This window comes from Triturus cristatus, chromosome 1_2 (assembly GCF_964204655.1).
Source record: "Triturus cristatus chromosome 1_2, aTriCri1.1, whole genome shotgun sequence".
Taxonomy (NCBI): domain Eukaryota; kingdom Metazoa; phylum Chordata; class Amphibia; order Caudata; family Salamandridae; genus Triturus; species Triturus cristatus.
The window spans coordinates 47,670,791-47,692,241 of record NC_140580.1 but is presented as its reverse complement, the minus strand read 5'-3'; the positions used below and the strand labels follow the sequence as shown (position 1 = coordinate 47,692,241).

Sequence of the window (21,451 nt, the reverse complement as noted above, 5' to 3'; positions counted from 1 at the left end):
TTCAAATGCAGATGGAACATCCCGCTGCTAATGGGTAAACATTACCACTGTCCTAAAGCAAAGGTGTGTGCTCAAAATAACTTATTTTTGGCTACTCAAACACCTCTGGCAAACCCCACGTCTCCTCTGATTGTATTGTTGCACTAGCACACTGACACATGATAAACAAGTATTGGCAAAGCCACTATGTCTGGCATTGGCCATCAGCCTTCTGGCAATTGTTTTGTTTTGTCATGGGTTTTGCAAAACTCAATGGTTTGGGAATATGCCAGGACCTCATCAATCTAAAAACCGAAATCATTTGGTACAGGCAAAAAAAGTTTTTGAGTCTAAAAAAACACATGCATTACCCTATTACTCTCTGGCACAGAAGAGAACTATGCTGTGTGTGGAGGTGTTCCTTGTGAAAGGGCAGCATGCCATAAATCATATTGAAGTTAGCCAATGCCTGAGGTGGGCTAACATTGTCCCTTAATGCATGCTGGAGTAGGTGGAAAAAATATGAGTGACACCAACCACAGAATAATGAATGATGTCTGGCTGAAACCCCTATAAGTAACTGTTACACACATGATTTTTGTAAAAAAGGTCTCTGCTAGCACATACCTAAAAAAGTCAATCAGTTTGGCATTGGCTGCAAGCCTCTTGCCTTTGATAGAGAGGAAAAATAAAGAAAGAAAAAAAGAAAGGAAGGCAAGAAAGAAAGAGGAAAAATGAGAGAATGAAGGAAAGCGAGAAAGGGAAATAAATCAGGAAATAAAGAAAGATGGAAAGAAAGAAAAATAGTAAAAGAGGATAACTTAATACAGAACAGTTTAAATTAACACAATTTTGTATGCTGTGAAACAAAAACAGCCAGAAAAGCAAAACAGCCTGAAAGGAATTGAAAACAGCATTGGCAGGAAATGGGGTCTCATAAAAATGGAATGTACATCAGAAGCTTCCTGTTATCACACCAGGCTCTAAACACAGATGCCACACTAAAGTAATTATAAACTAAAAACAAAAACACTGCAATGAAGGGAAATAGCTAGTGTGTGGGTGTGCTCCTTGTGATTGAACAAAATGCAATCACTCTAAGTGAAGTGAACTACTGGCTTAAGTACGCTGACCCACTGCCCCATGCTATGTGCTGAGGTTGACGGAAGCAAAATGTGAATGACACAACAGCCTAATGGATGAAGAGAGGTGGCTAAAAGTCCCTATTTGTAAGTATATTGGAATGCCATTGGTCTCTTATTTGTGAAAATTAGAGCTCTTGGCGTTGAAAATTACAATATTTTTTACTTTAGTTTTTTTTATTTGCAGTGGAGTGATCATAATGAGCATAACACTATTGCAATTCGTATGACCTCACATCACTGAAGAACCAGAAATGGAGAACAGATTATGAGGGAGGGGAGACAAGAGTAATATGCTGCCTGAATTTTTTTTTACATTCTATAAAAAGCAAACATGCAAGATTAAGTCAATCATATGAAATGTAAGCAGGAACAACATGGCTACTGTAATGCTTTTGCACTTATTATTCAGAAATCAATTAGTGTTTTTGCCTGAAAAGTTAAGGACAAGACTACTGGGCCTGGAAGGGACCCGTTTAAATGTCCATTGCTTATATCCTTACAAACCATAAGCAGTATGGTTTAAAAAGACCACATCCCTGAACAAAGAGCCACAGTGCACATTTTAGAAACGAAAATAAGGAAAACAGCTGATAAGGATCACAATAAACGTTTTCCACTCTACGCATCAACCAGGTATTGCAGTACCTCCAGAAATGGTGCACTTCCCCACCCGGGAAAAACAATATTGTTCAAAGGAAGACAAGAAAATGAAAGTTGAGATTCACTGGCAAATTCTGTAAAGTGGCGCTAATGTGTGTAGGTGTGAAAAAAAAACAACCTGGCCACTTTGTGACCACTCTGTCTTGCTTTATTTCATTTTTTATTTATTTTTTGTATTTTGAACCTATATTTTTGGCTTTGTCCAGAAGGTGCACTTTGGAATAGAAAAATGTCAGAAAAAGATGATATTTGCTACAAAAGTGTTTCTTTCTCTTTTTGAATCCACATCACAGGAGAACAAATAAAGGAAAGAGAGGGTTAAGAGCCGGTTGTTGAAGTCACTGGGGCATATTTATGAGAGCAGTGGCGGAGCGTGGCGTAAGCTTCCTTGGCTTAACACCACGCTCCGCCACTTCTGAAACGCAGGGCTGCATTTTCCCCTCCGCTGGCGCTAATTTTGCTGCCTAGCCCCAATGCAGGCACTCTTGCACCATAGTGCAAGGGTGTCTGCGTTGCAGGGGAATGATGTTTATGTGCAGGAAGCTGTCCCTTCCTGCACATAAACAATCAGCAATGACTATTTGTAACTTCTGTGTGTGCTGCTCAATGCGGCACATAAACAAACAATGGCGTTTTGCTGTTTCTATGTGTGTTGCACAATGCAGTGCACATGGGCACAGCAAAAACGAGGAGAAATAAGACATTTCTCCTTGTATCGCCTGTTTAAGACCAGGTTTTCCCTGGTCTTAATTTTGGCACCGCCTCCTATTTATGCCACCCTTGTAAATAGGGGACAGCTTCAAAATCAATGGCTGTTGTGGTGGAACGCCCACTGCAACACCCATTGCCCTCCCCTTTCACTGTGTGTAAGTGTAGTGTGAAAGGGTGCCTTATTTACAAGGCAGCGTTAAGCCACGTTAAGTGGCCTAATGCTGCCTTGTAAATAAGGCGAAGCCCCTATAGCCACCACAACGTCTGAAAAAATGACGTTGTGGTGGCGATAGGGGCTTGTAAATATGCCCCACAGTTTTCAACAAGCGAGGAGGAGCTAGAGACAGAAAGAGAAAGACTAAGAGGAAGAGGAAGAAAGAGAGGGGGACAGCTGCCAGTGGTAGGGCAGGAGAATGTGAAAAATGTAGGGAGGTGGGCAGTGTGAGATGAGTGTGGTAAGGGGGGATTCACCATATTTAGAAGGAGGCCCCTACATTGTGGTAAGGCAGATGAATCCATGCGATCGGTTGGATTTATTGCGAGTGGACCAAAGACGTGCATTGTGACTAAACATACACAAATAAATAAAATATTCTTGCTTGTGGATTTAGGAGTTTCTGCTTCTTTTTTTCTGTTAACGAGTCACATGCACTATTTGGGGGTAAAAAACAGCGGTTACAGAGCCCATTTTATTTGTTACCACAACAGTACCATAAAAAATAAAAAAATAAAACGCTGTAGGTGAGGTGGAGTTGGGGAGGCAGAGAGCACTCATCCTGAATTCTGCAGTGCCTAAAACTCATCTTTGTGTTTCAAAGAGAGGATATTACCACCTATATGCAGCATGAGGGTGTTCAGCAGGAGCAGCCGGTCCATTTGGGCTGAGGGGCCACGCCCCTCCATCCTTTGCCCCTCCCGAGCAGTGCCTATCAGGCTGAACAAAGGTCAGCCTGACAGACACTGTTCATTTCAGGTCAGGTAGCCAGGAGCCAGACATGTGCTAAATGCGCAGGCTCCTGGCTGCCTGTGCTGAACTTTGCTGAGCTGACGAAGTCAAAGCTCCTGTGGGTGTGACCTCCACAGCTCAGCAAATGTCCCTGAGACCCTCCTCTCAGTGACGTGGGGAAGCGTCACTGATTGCCTCACACCTGGGCGCTTCAGTTTTAAGCCCTGAAGCATCCAGGGTAGAGTTTCAATCAGTGACACTTCTTCACAAAGTGGGGTGGGGTGGGGTCAGCAGTCTGACTGACCCCATCCCACTCTGTGATCACGTTGGGACCTTCGGTCAGCCCACGTTGGGACCTTCGGTCAGCCAATGAGGTAAGGCAGCAGTCCCAAGCCTCTTGGAACCTCCTAGGCAGAGCTGGTTGCATGTAAGTGTGTGTTTTCTTTAAATAATGTTTGGTGTGTGCGTGTGTGTATGTATGAATGTTTGGTAAAGAGTGTTATGAATGGATATGTGTGTGTGTGCTCGATGTGAATGCATGGCTGTGAGTGTTATGTGTATATGTGCGTGTGCTTGTGTGTGTCCTGTCTGCCCTCCTTCCCTCCAAAACTTACCGGCTGCCACTGGTGTTCAGGGCATGTGCAGCAGAGTAGGGAACATTAAGCGAGAAGGATGTTGTGACACATTTAAACTCTCAGCAAAGGGGAAAATAGCTGATAAGGAACATATTAAATGTTTTCCAGTCTACCCATCAACCAGGTGTTGTAGTACCTCCAGGAATGCTGCACTTTCCCACCTGGGGAAACACTGCTGTTCAAAGAAAGATGAGGAAACAAAAGTAGGACTGCACTGGCAAACTCTGTAAAGTGTGAGACAGGTAAATCCATGTGATTGGTTGTATTTATTGTGAGTGGACCAAAGACGTGCATTGTGACCAAACATATACGAATAAATAAAGCATTCTTGCTTGTCCAAAACATGATGCGCAGCACCTGTGAAGCGGGTGCCATACTGATATACAAGCTGAGGGAAAGCAAAAAAATGAAGCAATATTACATGAAGCAACTAAAGGTGTCGAAACGCTGAGTAATGGATACACACTGGCACCAAAAAAATGTGCATTGACTCTGGGTTTAGGAAAGCAAGTCTTGACTTTGGCTCGATATCCTGTGATTCTGTGAAAAATACCTTAATAAACGAGTTGTGAGCACATAAGCGTGGTGCGTGATGTAGTTGTAAAACAACAAGTAGGAGGGAGGAGAGGGAGCGAGCATTCACATATGTGAAGAGCACTGCAGCTGAACAATATGCCAAGAGTGCACAAACACTACGGACAAATCCTTCAGAGAAAGAATACCATACTAGGCCAATACTCTAGGGGAGGAGTAAGACTTGATAAGGTGGGACATATACCCACAAGAATTCATAGAGAAGAAAGTTTTTCGGTACAACACACGCTTTAACCAATTGGCAATGAGGGCACGGCCAAAGCCTGTAGAAGTGAATACAACATGCCTCGAGGAGCAGCACATGCATGCTGCTAGGCTGGACCTAAACACTAGGGGTGTGTGAAATGTACATAATTTTCTTTTACTTAATTCCGTGAAATTTCAAGGATATTACGCAAAGCCGCACAAACAGCAAACCAGGAATTTAGTGCAACTGTTTAAGCACGAAATGCTTCCTTGTGTCCATTTTGGACATCAGGACGAATTATGCACTCAATTCTCATAAGGGGAAGAGCAATCGCTTGTATTCTGTTCATATGTGTTGTTAATGTGATCTTGCAAAAGATTTGTTCTGCAAAAAGTATGGAAAATTGAGCACCGTGGCGTAATTTTGGTATTTCGTCTAACAAGCTCAACGTGAAATGGCAGACAATTATTTCGGTGTTGCAAGAAATTCACAGGCCCTAAAAATCGTCCCCTTCTGAGCACACATTCACCTACTGAATGGCTTGTTTCACAGTGCCACAATTACAACCCCTTTATGAAGCACCCTGCCTTGAACAGGTGTCGCACGAATTTCAGGTGCGGCACAATTAGGTACGTAAGTATTGCACATGATTCACACAGCACAGTGCAGCCCCCCGTGAGGCTGCGTTGCGCGACAGGGAGGGAGCAGGAGAGCACATTATTTTCAAAGATATGGCTCTTTCCTCCCATTTCCCTTGCGCCAGCGATGATTACAGGTGCCGTGCCCCAACCACACGTCTTAGCGCCATAGCACTAGGGTGTCTGTGTGAGTCCAGCATAGTCCAGCATAGGATTTGTAGGATACACTTCCTGTACAAAATTCTATGCCTAGACACAAGGGAAAGCTTTTCTGACTTTGTATGCGTGCTGCACAGCATTTCTCCGTGCGCCTAGTTTAAAAGGGCACAGTTTACTCTTGCTAAACCCAATCTACTGTGTTTAGTAAATTGGGTTTAGCGTGAGAATGCTCATGCACCGCCCTTGGCACGCCACCATGGCCAAAGTAATGCATTACTTATATGTTATTTCCAGCGCGCGCTGGAAAGTAAATTGGAAAAAAAATATTTTGTGCCGTTTTGCATCACTTTTGCGATGCAAACATGGCACAAAAGCTTAGTAAATCTCCCCCTTCATCTTTTAAGAAATCAGGCACGCAACGCCCGTTAGGCTGAATGGGCTTCAGCCACCCTTCCCCCCCCGTCAGCGTGTCTCAGCCCGGCCTGCTGCTGTGGGCTCTGCTTGACAGTGTCTAGAGTCTTATCTCCAGCATGCCCAAGTTTTTCACAGGTCTTTAAAGACCATTTGCATATTTAAATACTTTTGTAAACTGGTTACGGAGGCTTCGTTTTTTTTCTGTTTCCAGTACCCCCTGGGCCCCCACTTTGCCCATTCCTTCCATTGTATTTTACATTTACTGCCTCAGTGTAAGAATGCATTTCATGAAAAGGAAGTAGGGTTGCCAAAGAAAAATGCCAGCCATGCGTTGTTTAAAGAGCCTGCAAAAACCTAGTCTTGACAGTAAATAGCGTTATAAATAAAAAAATATGTATTCATTTGTAATGTGACTTTTCTGTCTTTGTTCCCTTTAATTATCAGTCATGTATCATTCAGGCAGCCCGAAAACACAACTAAAAGTGCTTTCTATTTATATTTGCTATTCAATGTATGCACAGAAAAGTGCTGAAAATACGGCTTTAGATGACTGCTTATTTTTGTACCATCTGGGACATCAAAAAATTAAGCTGTCAATCCTAATCATAAAACTGGAGGTTTGTTGCAGGATCAGCACATTGTTTATTTCCCCACCCTCGATTACTGATTAATGCCATAATAGCAGGGTTTTAAGTGGGCCGGGTCGTGCCAGTGCTCAGCACCATCAGTTATTAAAAGCAGGGGCCAAGATAGGTACCTATCGGGCTCTCCATTTTCACCCTCACACTGGAAAAAAAAATCTTAACTCTGCAGCAGTTCAATGTTTTAATGTAACTTTTATTTTTTTGCAGTTCTGTATTGCTAAACTAAAAGTGCTTTACATGAGCACCATTTATTTTTTGGTAGGCACAGACAATTACGTGTTTTGCCCAGAAAAAAGGGATATTGAGCCGACGCTGAGACTCAAACCTGCTTCCTCAGCTCCAAAGTTGGCAGCTGTAGACATTACACCACAACCTCTTGCACAAGAACTAAAGCATTTTCAATATTATATACAACGAAGCCATAGTTGTATGTATGCATGTAGTATGTTTATCTTATGCAACTGACAACCTTTGACAAAGCCAATAGTCCTAGCTTGTCGTAGGTGTAATGTTACTTATGTGGAGGCAATAACAGAAGCAGCGAAATACCAGTCGGGCGTCATATTTTGCTGAGCACAGATTTTTGCAAAAACAACAGTTGATGGACAGAACCAAGCATCCTAGGACCGGTTTCGGGTTTCACTCCTCTTCAGCCAGGATAGCTTGATTCCAGTGGCATGGAGAGCACGGGACCCACATCTGGGCATACCCATCCCACTCAGGGTGACAAATGCAAAAACAACAGTTGATGGACAGAATGCAGAACAATGTCATACATTCACCCCAGTACAGAGATCTGGGCCTAAATCCATCGTTTTTTTGCTCACCATGCCATTCCAGTTTGAACCCAGCCATATGCAAATCAGTCTTGACCCTGTGCCTCATGGGAACAGTCCAGCCCGAACTGCCAAGCCAGGTCTTCAGCCTATGTTGGCAGGGTATGCCCAGACGTGGGTCCCTTGGTCACTTTGCCACTGGATTCAAGCTAGCCTGGCTGATGACGGCTGATTAGCCAGAAACCGGTCCCAGGATGCTTGTTTCCGGTCCAGGGAAGACATGGCTTGGCAGTTCGGGCTGAACTGTTCACATGAGCACAGGGTCAGACAGATTTGCATATGGCCATGTCTGAACTGGGGTGGCGGAGTGAGCTAAAGAATGATGATGGATTAAACCTAGATCATTTGACTGGGGTGAGTGCTTGCAATGTTCAACACTCCGTCCATCACCCCTTTTGGTTGAGCACAGATTTTTAGCATAAATGTTATAAGCCACACCCTTAATTATTTCGCCCCTTTGAGAGACCCGCTGTAGGAAGCTGGCTCTGTATATACTATACCAAAATGAGGTATACTGTGCACAGAGTCCAGTGGAACCTCAAAGGTAGGCAGTGGTAAAAGTAGATAGCACCTTACACTCTATTTGTGGTAGTGTGGGCGAGCAGTAAAGCTTTATCAGAGGATATTGTTAAGCATTTATTGTACACACTCAGGCAAGAAATGATGTCACACACTCGAAGTCTGTACTCAGACCAATTTGTTTGTATAAAAATAATATTTAATTATTTTATTTCTAAAACCAAGCCAGGCCTGGTACAGGTAAGTCAAATAATACTTTGCAAAATCTTATGCAGTGATTCACAGTTGTACACAGGTTCAAATGCAGTTGGTTGATTTACAGATAAGTCAACAGTTCGAAATTACTTTTCTGTTACTTTACAGATTACTAAGTAATTCTAAGTAATTCAGTTTTTACACATATGCTATTTTTTCAATGTTTCATACAAACCAACTCCACACTGGAGTACTGGTTTAAGGGAGTTGGTATTCTGGGGTTAGAACGAGGGTTTCCCCTGGGTCAAGGATGCACTCTCAAAACACCCTCAGTGGCACTAGGTTGGCCGGGTGCAGAGTGCTAAGACCCAATGTTATCCAATGGGGGATAGGGGGCCTCCGGTTGGTGGCTGACAAGCAGGCCACAAGGTTGTGGGAGCAAAGCTCCTGGTGTTAGGCGCAGGGCAAAAGGGGTCCGAGTTAGCACACAAGGTGCACCCACAGCGGCACAGGGACGGCTGGGTGCAGGGTGCTGTTTTGGCATTGGGTGCCCTGTTGTTTTCAATGAGGATTGCCGATTTTGTGTTTTGGCTGCAGGCTCGGTCCAGGAAGACTTCCAGGAGGAACCAACAGCTGGGTAGATAAGTTGGAGGGCTCAGGGACGTAGGTGCACCTCGGGTTCTCTTCTCCAGGGCGCAGGGCGGCTAAATGCAAGGGTGTCTTTTGAGGTCTGATTTCACCTTACCAGGCCACTTGCTGTTGGGGGGGTCTCTGTGCAGAGGTCGCAGGTGATGTTGGGGAGTCCTGGAGGGGTCAACCCACAGTGGACTCAAACTCTGGAGTGCTGGGGGACCTCACTGGGGGAACTCACTGGGACAGGTTGTCCACCCAGATTCAGGCTGCAGGCGTCGGGTGCAGTGGTGGTTCCAGGCATCGAGTTTCCTTGTCCTCATCAGCCACAGAGTCTGTCTTGGGAGTTTCTTTTGAACAGAGCTGCTGTCCGGTCTTTGGTGTATACCAGTCAGGGAACCCACCAGAGGCTGGTCATTTTTCAGGGGGCATCTCTAAGATGCCCTCTGAGTGCATTGTATAATAAATCCCACACTGGCATCAGTGTGTGTTTATTATGCTAAGACGTTTGCTACCAAACTTCCCAGAATTCAGTAATGCCATTATGGTGCTGTGGACTTCGTAATGACAAACACCCAGACCATATACTCTTTATGGGTTTACTGCACTTAGAATGTCTAAAAATGGACGTAGACACTGTAGGGGTACAGTGCACATGCAACTGTACCCTCACCCGTGGTATTGTGCACCCAGCTAAAGGGGTGTCTTTACTATACCATAGGCAGTGGGTTGCAGGCATGGCACACAGGAATGTGTGCCATGTCGACTCTTCACTTTTCTCTGCACCAAAACACGCAGCCTGCAATGGCAGTGTGTGTGTGTTAAGGTACAGGACCTCTAAGGGTGACACAATATGTGCTGCAGCCCTTGGAGTCTTTCCCTGGACACAGTGCCCTTGGTACATTTTACATGGGACTTACATGTGACCAGAGGGATGCCAATTTGTGGTACAAAGGTACAGTTTTGGGAAAGAATACAGGCCCTGGATACCTGATTGGAAGGGACCCAGGGCACATCAAGTTAAAGTGCATCAGAAATATAGCAAAACGTGGCGAGGTTACTGCAAACCCAGCTTCTTACACTCCCCAGGTTTTTCATCTCACTTAAAGGACTGCATAATAGCAATAGTTTACTTGTATCTTAAACTCTATCCCGCCATCAATAACATGCTGAGTTACTTCAAGTGTCTGGGTAGGCACCCTGCATTCACACAACTCACTCATTCTCGCCCATCACTTTCACACTCACCCTGCACTCACAGCGATCACAATGCACTCACACTGATCACACGCTCACCCTGCACTCACAGCGATCACTGCACTCACAATGCACTTGTGCTGTTCACCCTGTACCTCACCCTGCAGTCACACGAACACACAACTCACCCGAACTCATGTGACACTTCACCCACCTGTCCCCCTCACTGCTTAATCTGCAATCTCACTCAAACAAGCCCATCACTAACCATGCATTCATTTGTCACACTCTGCACTTACATCTGCACCATATGGTCACCTCACTCACCCTGCAGTCACTCCTCTTACACAACTCTCACACTGTCACATCGCTCACCGTGCACTCACATGGGCTCTCCTGCCACCCACATAGTGCAGAGGATTAATGTGCCTGCTACAAAGAACGTGTACCATGCAGATCACATAAATGAGTGTGTGAGTGTACCATGAGTAGGGCTATCAAAAATATAATGTTTGTCAGAAAGGTGCTATAGAGAAATGAGGTTTATTGTTGGTGAGTGGTACTGAGGGAATTCCTGGAAAAGACGGAAATGGGGGAGAGGGCGCCAAAAAATAATGTTGCACCGTGTACGACCAGTGCTAGGGCCAACCCTGGCTGAGAGTGTTCTGCCCCAACCCGAAGTTCGGGTCTAGTTGCGACCCTGTTAGAAATATTATCCACCCCAACACAGAGACTCTTTCTTCTTGGAGATACTGTTCTGAGAGTTTCAGTTTGTGATACAACAGCGGTAGAAACCAGTACTACGCCGCAAGTAGTACACGGCTCTCAGTCCGCGGCGGATCAGGACCTGTGGACGTGCAGTCGAACACGCACGTGACTAGGTGGATGATGCTTTGTTTCCCTAAAGCACGGGTACTCTTAGTACGGCCCGCGGGCCGCCAGTGGCCCGGCAAGCCTTCCTTGGCAGCCCGCGGACCTTGCAGACATCGTACCTGTGTTTTTTTTTTGTGTTTTTTTAAAAGTGTCAGCAAACACCGCCGGTTGCAGCAGCGCAGACTCCAAGAGACTCTGCTCTATGGGGGCCGGGCGATTCCAGCGATAAAGTGGAGCTGCAGGGGGCGCTAAGAAGAGGTGAAATACAACAAAGCCTTGTTCGCAAGTCAATGGTCTTTTAAAGACCTGTGAAGTACTCGGGTGTGGCTGTGTGTGTGCCTGGGAAGCTGTCTCAGCAGGGTCGGAAAGGATTCTACTTCTTTCAAGCAACATATTCAATTTCTAGTGCCGTTGATGAAGATTACATGTTCACATTTAGAACCTTTTTGGAAGACATATATTAATGGCTTAACATCAGATTTGTCCTACAAAAAAATAAACACCACCGCCCAGCATTCTTATGACTGAGGCACCAGCACGGTGTATCCCATTGCACGTTCCTCATTAATGTACATGTTCATGACGTTAGGAGCAATGTATAAAGTGATTAATAAATAAGCGCAACAGGAACCACCTACACCCACAGACTACGCATTTTTCCATGGGTGCCACAGCCCGCCATCCAGTACAGTAATAAAAGGCCTTAATAGATAGATTGGGCTACTATTCAATTATAAATGTAGCATGACAAGTTCCCACGCGACATCAGTTTCTTCCGCGAGCTATCGAGTTCCTCATGCTGCGAGTGTCCTGGCCCTAGTCCAAGTGTCGCAGCGGTGAGGTGACAGAGGGTGACAGAGGACAGCAGGGTGTGAGAGTGAGGTGACAGAGGGCAACAGGGAGTGAGAGCCGGGTGAGGTGACAGAGGGCAGCAGGGAGTGAGAGCCGGGTGAGGTGGCAGAGGGTGACAGAGGGTTGCAGGGTGTGAGAGCCGGGTGAGATGGCAGAGGGCAGCAGGATGTGAGAGCCGGGTGAGGTGACAGAGGGCAGCAGGGAGTGAAAGCCGGGTGAGGTGACAGAGGGCAGTAAGGACTAAGAGACGGGTGAGGTGACAGAGGGCAGTAGGGTGTGAGAGCCAGGTGTGGTGACAGAGGGCAGCAGGGAGTGAGAGCCAAGTGAGGTGGCAGAGGGCAGCAGGGACTGAGAGCCGGGTGAGGTGGCAGAGGGTTGCTGGGTGTGAGAGTCGGGTGAGGTGACGGAGGGCAGCAGGGAGTGAGAGCCGGGTGAGGTGACAGAGGGCAGCAGGGTGTAAGAGCCGGGTGAGGTGACAGAGGGCAGCAGGGACTGACAGCCGGGTGAGGGGACAGAGGGTGACAGAGGGTAGTAGGGACTTAGAGACGGGTGAGGTGACAGAGGGTGACAGAGGGCAGTAGGGTGTGAGAGCCGGGTGAGGTGGGTGAGGGCAGCAGGGACTGAGAATCGGGTGAGGTGACAGAGGGCAGCAGGGAGTGAGAGCCGGGTGAGGTGACAGAGGGTTGCAGGGAGTGAGAGCCGGGTGAGGTGACAGAGGGCAGTAGGGAGTGAGAGCCGGGTGAGGTGTGCGTTAAGAGCCTGTGATGTGATGTTTCCCATCAGCCTGTAGGCAGAGGGTTGAGCCAAGGCCAGGGAGCTCAGGCCTGGTCTCCGCTCTCGCAGCACAGCGCACAAATGCTCGCCACCAGGTTGGCACTATATATAATTGATGCATGCATACCTACACGGATGGGTGACTGGTGGCAAAGGGGGGCTTTGATCTGACAGCTCAGGGGTGAGCGACAGATGTGACCCCAGGCCCAGTGGTGGGACACAAACCAGCAAATTCAGAGAGAAAACGAGCTGGTTTTTACATTACACAGGGAGCAGGGGAACGGGGGGGGGCTGTCTCTGGGCTGGTAACGGGGAAGTGTAGACACAGTACGTGTGCACTGCCCGAGGCACAGAGACAGAGAGAGACTTAGACAGAGACCGATAGAGATAGAGACAGAGATAGACAGACAGAGACAGGGACAAACTGACGGATAGAGACAGAGACCGATAGACGCAGAGCCAGATGGAGGCAGAGACAGATAGAGACAGAGACAGATAGAGACATATAGAGACAGAGACAGATAGAGGCAGAGACAGATAGAGGCAGGGACAGACTGACAGAGGCAGAGACTGACAGAGGCAGACAGCGATAGAGAGAGAGACAGAGACAGACAGCGATAGAGAGGGAGAGACAGAGACAGATAAAGAGACAGAGAGGCAGGGACAGATAGAGGCAGAGACAGATAGAGGCAGAGACAGACAGAGCTAGTGACAGAGAAAGACAGAGATAGATACAGAGACAGGGGCAGACAGAGACAGAGAGACACAGAGAGATGGAGAGGGAGACGGAGGGAGGGAGAGAGAGGGAGGGAGACAGAGGGTGACAGAGGAGGGAGAGGGAGGGACACAGACAGAGAGGGAGACAGAGAGAGGGAGACAGAGAGAGACAGAGGGAGTTAGAGAGAGGGGGAGGGAGACAGACAGAGGGAGAGAGGGGGATAGAGAGATGGAGACTTAGGGAGGGAAACAGAGGGAAGGAGACTGAGGGAGACAGAGAGAGGGAGACAGAGGGAGGGAGACAGACGGAGACAGACAGAGGGAGAGAGAGGGAAATAGACAGAGAGAGGGAGGGAGACAGAGAGAGAGGGAGACAGAGTGAGGGAGACATAGGGAGAGAGACAGAGAGAGAGAGGGAAACAGAGGGAGGGAGGGAGAGAGAGAGGGAGACAGCGATATATATATATATATATATATATATATATATATATATATATATATATATATATATAGAGAGAGAGAGAGAGGGGGGAGGGAAACAGGGAGGGAGAGAGAGAGAGAGAGAGAGAGAGAGGGAGACAGAGAGAGAGAGAGAGAGAGAGAGAGAGAAAAAGAGAGAGAGAGAGATGTGTGTATGCCGGGTCTGGTGGCTCAGTGGACGAAGGCGTCCGCTGCAGGGGCCTGTGTTCAACCTCATAGTCACACTTTTTTTGTTGCTCTAGCCCCGCCCACTCCCTCACTGACCCCACCCACACCGGTGCGGCCCTTGACCACAAACCACACTGTAAATTTGGCCCCCGAGAGAAAGTTTGTGAGTACCCATGCCCCAAAGACTTCATAAAACGTGACATCCCTAGCTTCCCAGTATGGGATATATAACTCTCTGTTGCCATCTTGTGGCAGGTTGCTGTCACTGAAATGTATTAAATGTGAAATCACATCGAACCCTTTATGCGAGCCTTCGCTATCTTCTGTTGTAGCTGAAGCATTGTGTGACAACACAAATACAGAATGTGTTCTGAGTGAAGCGATGTTGTGACTGGGAGTAGTCGGATGGATGGTGCTTCCTGCTGCCCCAGGCCTTCCAAGTGTTTGAAAGGGACGGCCGAAATTCCCCATGGTAAGCGAATGCGAAACTATGCACAATTTCAGCATTTCTGCATCTGCCTGCCCCAGATTTAGGGGTGGGCGGAATTTGCGAAAGTGACTTTCGCAAATTATCGCGAAAATATTACAAATCTCCGCAAACACGCGGAAATATCGCGAAGATGCGGAAGTTTTTTTCCCGCCCGTTCGCGGTATTTTCTGCATGGTCGCGGCTCGCCAACTTACCCAATGCGGTTGCTTGCGGGCGCGGCCATCTTGTTTTCACTCTTCTCACGGTGCATGATCGCGAGAAGAAAGACGTGATCGCGCGACCAATGACATTACTGCGGGCGCGAACTGTCGCGAGACAGCGCAAATGGCTACCAACAATCCAACATCTTGTGGAGAACGCGACCGGATCGGGAAAACTTGTCGGCGAACACGGGGATTCAGGTAAGGCGATCGCGCGCGTGCGAGAATGCATTATTTTACAGCGCGAGCAAGAAACAAATTATCGCTAAGCTGCAGAATGCGGAAATTTTGACATTTTCACGCTCTCCGTGGAACGCGAAAATGTCAAATTATCGCAATTTCCGCGAGCGGAACGGAAATTTAGCCCAGGCCTACCCAGATTGAAGAAATAGATGAATGTAGGCGAAATGCGATGTAAAACAATCATTCCTTATTCCAAGCACTGCGAAATGCAAGAGCGAGGAATTTACATAAAATAATTACATTGACTACAGTGCTCTTTAAAGAAGCTGTCCCAGCATGGGAGCATTTGAGTGGTGCCTCTTTGCTGGGAATCTTACTTCCTTACTGGGAAAGTTACTTTGAAGCGCACTGTCAGGGGTCCTAGCATTGCATTTATCTAAATGACATTGCCATTAAAGCAAATACATTGCAGTGGCCCAAACAGATGCTCCAAAAAGCAATTGTGCTTTTTATTTTTTTTTCTGCCCCAGGAGCAGCAGATTAGACCCAATTGTAGTCCAAGGGCGGAAAAGAAAAAACAGGTTCCCATGTTCCGCTTTCCACACTGGAATTTCTCCCACCTCTAGTGTCTAACACAAAGTGCACCACCCTACATAGGGTTTAATCACTCGTGGTTTTAATTTTTTATATCTGATTTATTGCTCTTATTAGTAGAAGTGCATTTACTCCTGCCTCCCCCGAGCTAGAGGGGTGGAGACACAACCAACTCAAACTATGACTGTAAAGTTACTAATTTAGGTATACATCATCCAAACATAGAGGGTCATAAAATTCCCACCGCCGAATTAGGATGTCTGCGACGGTTCCGCAAGGCGGTCCTTTTCCACCCGCCTTGCGGAACCAAAACACAGGGCAGCATTGCGGCGGTGCCTTGTTGGCACCGCCGTACGGATTACGATATGCCTTTCCGCCTATCTTTTCGCTGCGGTCATCCCACTGCGAAAAGACAGGCGGAGGCTGCATTCGGGTGCCCTTTGCGGGTCCCCTTTGTGTTGGAGGGTTGCACTGCATTTCCCTGCACTGCGTGGCAGGCACCACGCGGTGCCTGCCAGGCAGTGCAGGGAAATGCAGTGCATGCCTTTTCAACATTGCGAATGGTGCTGCAGCCATCAGCACCGTCCGCAATGCAAGAGCCCCGAGATGCCCCTGCCAGTAATTTGTGTGGTGGGACCGTCGCGTTACTGGCGGGCGGTCCCAACCACCACAACGATGGCGGGTGGACATAGTAATGAGCCCCATAGTTCTGCATTGCGTTGGCGGGAAGCTTTGCCTACACTATGCAGAACTTTGAATTGAAAAGAAAAGGGAAGCAGGCATAATATGAAGAAATAGCACACATCTGATACACATTACTCCTGGAAGCAGATAAATCCCACACTCTGGGCTCTGACCTTTTTGGCAACTGCAAGATGCTGTGTGTTCAGAAATGAACTTCATTTGTATTGTGTTTGAGTGTCATGGTGCATCTCTGGGCGTTTATTTGGAACGCTAATTGTGTGATGTGTCTTTCAGTGTGTGAAGATAAGTATTGGATGTGGGATGAGCCATATTTTTTAAATCATTAAAAAGTTCATATTTGTAATTCCTTAGCTAGGCAGATCTTTAACAATTGCATTCTATAATGTGATTTGTTAAGGTTGGCTGAAATGTTTACAGTTATATGACTTTACATTTTGTATTTTTATTGTTTTAAGGCTTGTAGTATATTTAATCATTTTTTTTTATATTTGTGCAATGTCATGTAGATGAGGATATGTAAAGTGGATATGTATGTGCCATTGTTTTAAAATATTTATTATCTTTTTAAATTTGCACAAAGAAGTGTTTATGAACAGCTGCAATAATCGACCCATTTTTTTCTTTTCTTTCTTTTAATTTTTTCACCATTGGGCTTTGTGCTAGTTGTGATATAATCAAAGCAGTGCATGAGGAGTTGCTCTTGGCTCAAGCCAGTACAGCTGCAACACTAGCACTGCTCCCAAAAAAAGGAATGATGGCCACTGCTCCCTAAGTAGATAAAAATATTTTTTATAACTCTATTCATTAGTCTGAGTTATACAGATGCCTCTCATTCATGGCCGGACTGGGACCCAAAGCAGCCCTGGCAAAGTTTGCCAGACCAGCCCCCGCATGGTGCGTAGCGAGCGAGCCTGACTTCTATGGGAAGGTGGGTTGAGGAACGGTGGGGGGGGGAGGGAATGGCAAAAATGATGCATTCTACTACACATTTTTCATTATATATTCAATTGTATAAGCTTTCACTCACTACTGACTTTGTGCTTAACCCCATGTTGCTGCTTCTATTTTGATTCCAAGGGTCGCAAGCTAAAAAGTAAAAAGGTGCACAGAGAACTGTCCACATAAACACATAGGGACAAGTTAAGCCCTCTTCAGACCAACAGGCATCACATCCCCTTGACAAGCTGCAAAACAGGGAAGAAAGCATGCTTCCTAGATCCTTCAGCCACCTCGCAGTTCTGGGAGAGAAAAGGATGAGAAACGGAGTAATCATAAGGGGAGCCTGGGTAATAGTTATTTATATGAAACAAGAAGCATGATATTTCTCAGAGAAACACTGTTCATAGAGAAGGGTGATAGTTAGCATGGTATGCTGATAAGGTAAGAGAAAGAAACCAAAGTGGATGCTTGAGTCATTGAACGAAGAGGTAACAAACAGATGAGACAGTTTAGTTTTACAATAGGCTAATGTACAAAATGCATAGTACATGAATCCTTTGATATTTATTACTCTCTGATCACTTAAGATAGCTCTCAAGGCTGGCTTTGAACTCACTGAGCATGGGTCAGGCATGGATGCAAGTACATCATACATGGCTAAGACATCCTCCAATTCGATAATTGGCAACTTTGGTCGACGGTGATTTGTGTTGCCAATTATTGAATTGTAGGATGTCTTAGCCATTTGACTGACACCCATGGGTATGTGTGCAAAGTTTTTATCTGTGGCGGTGGCGTGAGGCAAAGGCGTTTAAATAGAGACAAGTCATGGTGGAGCAGATCGGAGCTTCCGAATCCCCTCTACTTCCACGGACGGAATGATTCCACAGTCACACACGCATACTCACATCACACGCTGGTGGGGCCCATTACACCAACATTCACCCTAAATCATCCTATCCGTGCCTTGTAAAGGAGAAACACTTTCAAAATACACCTATCCAATCTGCCTGTACTTTGAGGTCAATGTGACCAGCTTAGTTGCTTATGAATCTAGCAAAATACATTAAGAGAATTCACAATAAATTCAACAAACATGACAAGAAATAACCACCCGAGACAGAAATTCAAACAGATTGTTCATTTATCTAAATTGTAAGAAAAGCCAATTAAATGCAAATTCATTTCTCTCATATTTACCTATTCTGTCTAAATGTCAGATCCTAAGTCGGAACCGGTCCTCAGTAGGAGAAACAGAGTTTCCTGCAGTCATGTAGAGTCTCCGTCCTCTTCGTCAGCATAGGGACCTCGCATCATCAGCTCGGGAAGAAGTGGCACTAGATCTCTCTAGTCTACTATTATTTATACTAAAATTTACATTCTAAAAGTTACATTTCTGTATTCAGAACAGATGATTTGGCGGAAATAATGTCATCTTGGTACTTTTTCGATATTCTGCAAGATTTTCTCACGCATAGTTTGTCCCAAATAATGAATAGCAGAATTGAACGTCCATGACTAATTTGTTACTTTTACGGATGTCTCTACTAGGTGAATTTGTTTCAATAGTGGGATCAAACAAGTTCGAATAGTCAATATTTCCACTTTTGTAACTTTTCCGTCTTCCAGGGGCTTTTGGCAGATGTCCCGGACTTGTCATCATGCTTATGGCTTTTCAGTTCATCAGAGGTGCAAGGTCACAGGCAGAGCGAAGCCTTTTTGTAAATTTCCAGCAACTCCAATGCAGGCTGCGGGTGGTGGCCATTTTATGACAGGCCACAATGGACAACTTTAATCAAGAATAAACACAAAACATAATTACTGCACGGAAATGATTATACAGTGTTATTCCCCTTACTAATACCCTTATGTGTATGTATTTATCTAGCCATTTGCGACATCAAAAGCCATTAATGCATATTAATTTAAAGCGCAAACACAGTAAACATCACATAAGCAACATCCATTTCTGTCAATTTGCTCACCAACTTAGTTCACTTATTATTGTAGCCATGCAATAGCATTCCCACGTGTAATTCTCTGGTTAATAGGGTTGATTAGTCAACATTTTACAAACTTTTAACACTTAATAATTAATCAGTAGTACTTTTAGTTATAACATACGAAAATGAAACAGGTATTCGGTTTTAAAATAAAAACCCTGCTCCATCAATCCCCCCTTTGGTGATATATAATCACCACAAAAATCAAAACCCCCCCAAAAAAAATCAAAAATCAATTTAGTTTCCCCTTTTGGAAGAATTCAAAATATCTTCTTGTTTATGATTTAGACCCTTGTTTCCATCTCATCTTCCTTTTTAGTTTCTATATACATACTTTCTCTTAGCTCTTCTAATTCTATTTCTTGTGGATCTCTTTCTGGTTTCTTTTGTCTCTTTTTAGCATTTTCTTTTGTGATTTTCTTTTTATTTTTTCTATATCTACTACACATACATCCTAATCTAAGGATCAATAATGTAACTATTACACAAGTTAATGAAAATAATATCTTACCAAATATGGTACTACCTATTTTAGCAACAAAGTTTTTGATAGCAATCATCTTATTAGCCATTTTAGTCCAGATACTTTCAGCTTCCAGTGGTACTAATTCTTCATGCAGATCAGTAATATTTTTGATATAGACTTTTAGATCTTTGCTTTCGTCAGGAATGTAAGTGCAACAATGTTGAACTTTCAGCATTCCACAGACTCCACCCTCTTTTGCCAAAAGAATGTCAAGGGCAAGTCGATTTTGCATTGCCATAGCGCGTAAAGCAACCATTTCAGTATTTACCACAAGAAAGCCTCCAGCGGTGCTTGCTGACAAGCGATCCACTACTGTTGACAGCTTCCGAATGCCATATGCATTCAAAGAAATTCCCACTGCTGGGATTAAAGCTCCAAAAATATCTCCTACAATTTCTGCCCATGTTTCTCTTTTATAGCGTGTTAATGTGTTAGAATGTTCAGCATCATCTACTCTATCCATGTGAAAAATCTTTGGAAAGACCAGGCCAACATAACATGTACCAAACCAATGGTCAGGCAAACGGTAATAAGCCTTGTTCTCACAAATATAACATACTCCCGGAAAAACTGGATCTTCTCCTCCTCTAAATCCCCATCCGGTTGCAATAAAGTATGTATCATGGCACTCACTAGTCCCTATGAAATAATAATCATACCGGGATCTCTTCCTAGTAATGCACAGTTTGCCTTTCTGTGGGGCATTTTTAGCCATAGTTGGACTGGCTCCATTTTTCAATTCCTTTTCTTTCTCAATATCCCACATTGTGTCACTCATTTTATGCCCTTCTGCTTTCTTGTGCATGTTCAATCTTCTTCTCTCAACCATGTCTAGAAAATTCTTCTCCTCTCCTCTCAAACTGCAAGTTAAATTATTTTTAAAAACATATTCTAAGGTTAATTCTTTGGTTTCTAGAAAAATCTCTCCTAAAGTGTTAGCTTCTTTTGCAGGATTCAATGCTTTATTCATAGGCAACTGCCCAAGAATATTATCTATATTAGACATATTGTAATCTAATTTCCCTAACTGATAAAATATACTAATCAACACACTACAGGAAATTCCATACGTAGCCGGAAGATGATGATAAGTCACTCCTTCCGAAACAGAGGCAGGTAATTGCATGCAGACATAGCAATCCCTTACTTCCATTGTCTTTACGTACTCATACAACAATTTAGAAAAAACATTGCTCGAAAAATCATTAATTGACCTATCCTTATGTATATGTAAATTGCTAGTTCTAGTCGGTACTATTTTCTGTGAACTTTTCCCTATATTAGTTTTGTTCTCAGTATGACCTTCTAAAGTGTCTATAGTGACTCTAAATGAAATCAATAGAGCAAGCACGCTCCAAAGCAGCATTAATAAACCTGTACAGCAGCAGCACATCTTGCACCATCTTTTCAGAAAGGTACAATCACTTTTATTCTCAGTGTTAGCCATTTTGTTAATTTGACCGTGTCTTTTGACTTAGCCTCTTCTACTCCCCTACTGAACTTTTAAGGGCAGCAAGTACCCAACAGATTATTATACTCTACTAATTCTTAGTATTTCTTCACTTCTTCTTTTAACTCTATTCAATTTGGATTTTCATCACTTTTCACTGTTTCTTCATCATCATCAAACTGTATCAGGTCCTGAACATCCGTTTCTTTTCCAATGTCGGACAAGATAACTCTCAGGATTCCCACAGCTTCTTCTTCAGCAACCTCCTTCAGTAAAGCCTCCTCTGGACTTCCTTGACTGTCTGCCTCTTCTCCTTGTTCAGGCAGTGCCACATACTGTCAGAGCCGTATCAAAGCTTGCTTAAGGCCTCACAGGAGCAGAATGATGCTAAGCACCTATGCCCCTCTC

The 21,451-nt window shown here is 44.9% G+C and overlaps 1 long non-coding RNA gene across 1 annotated transcript in view; it reads left to right on the top strand.

Annotated features, from left to right (window-relative positions):
• The window catches only part of LOC146866736 (uncharacterized), a 79,678-nt gene that overhangs the window by 37,172 nt on the left and 21,055 nt on the right, over positions 1 to 21,451 (top strand). The gene's annotated exons all lie outside the window — the stretch shown is intronic.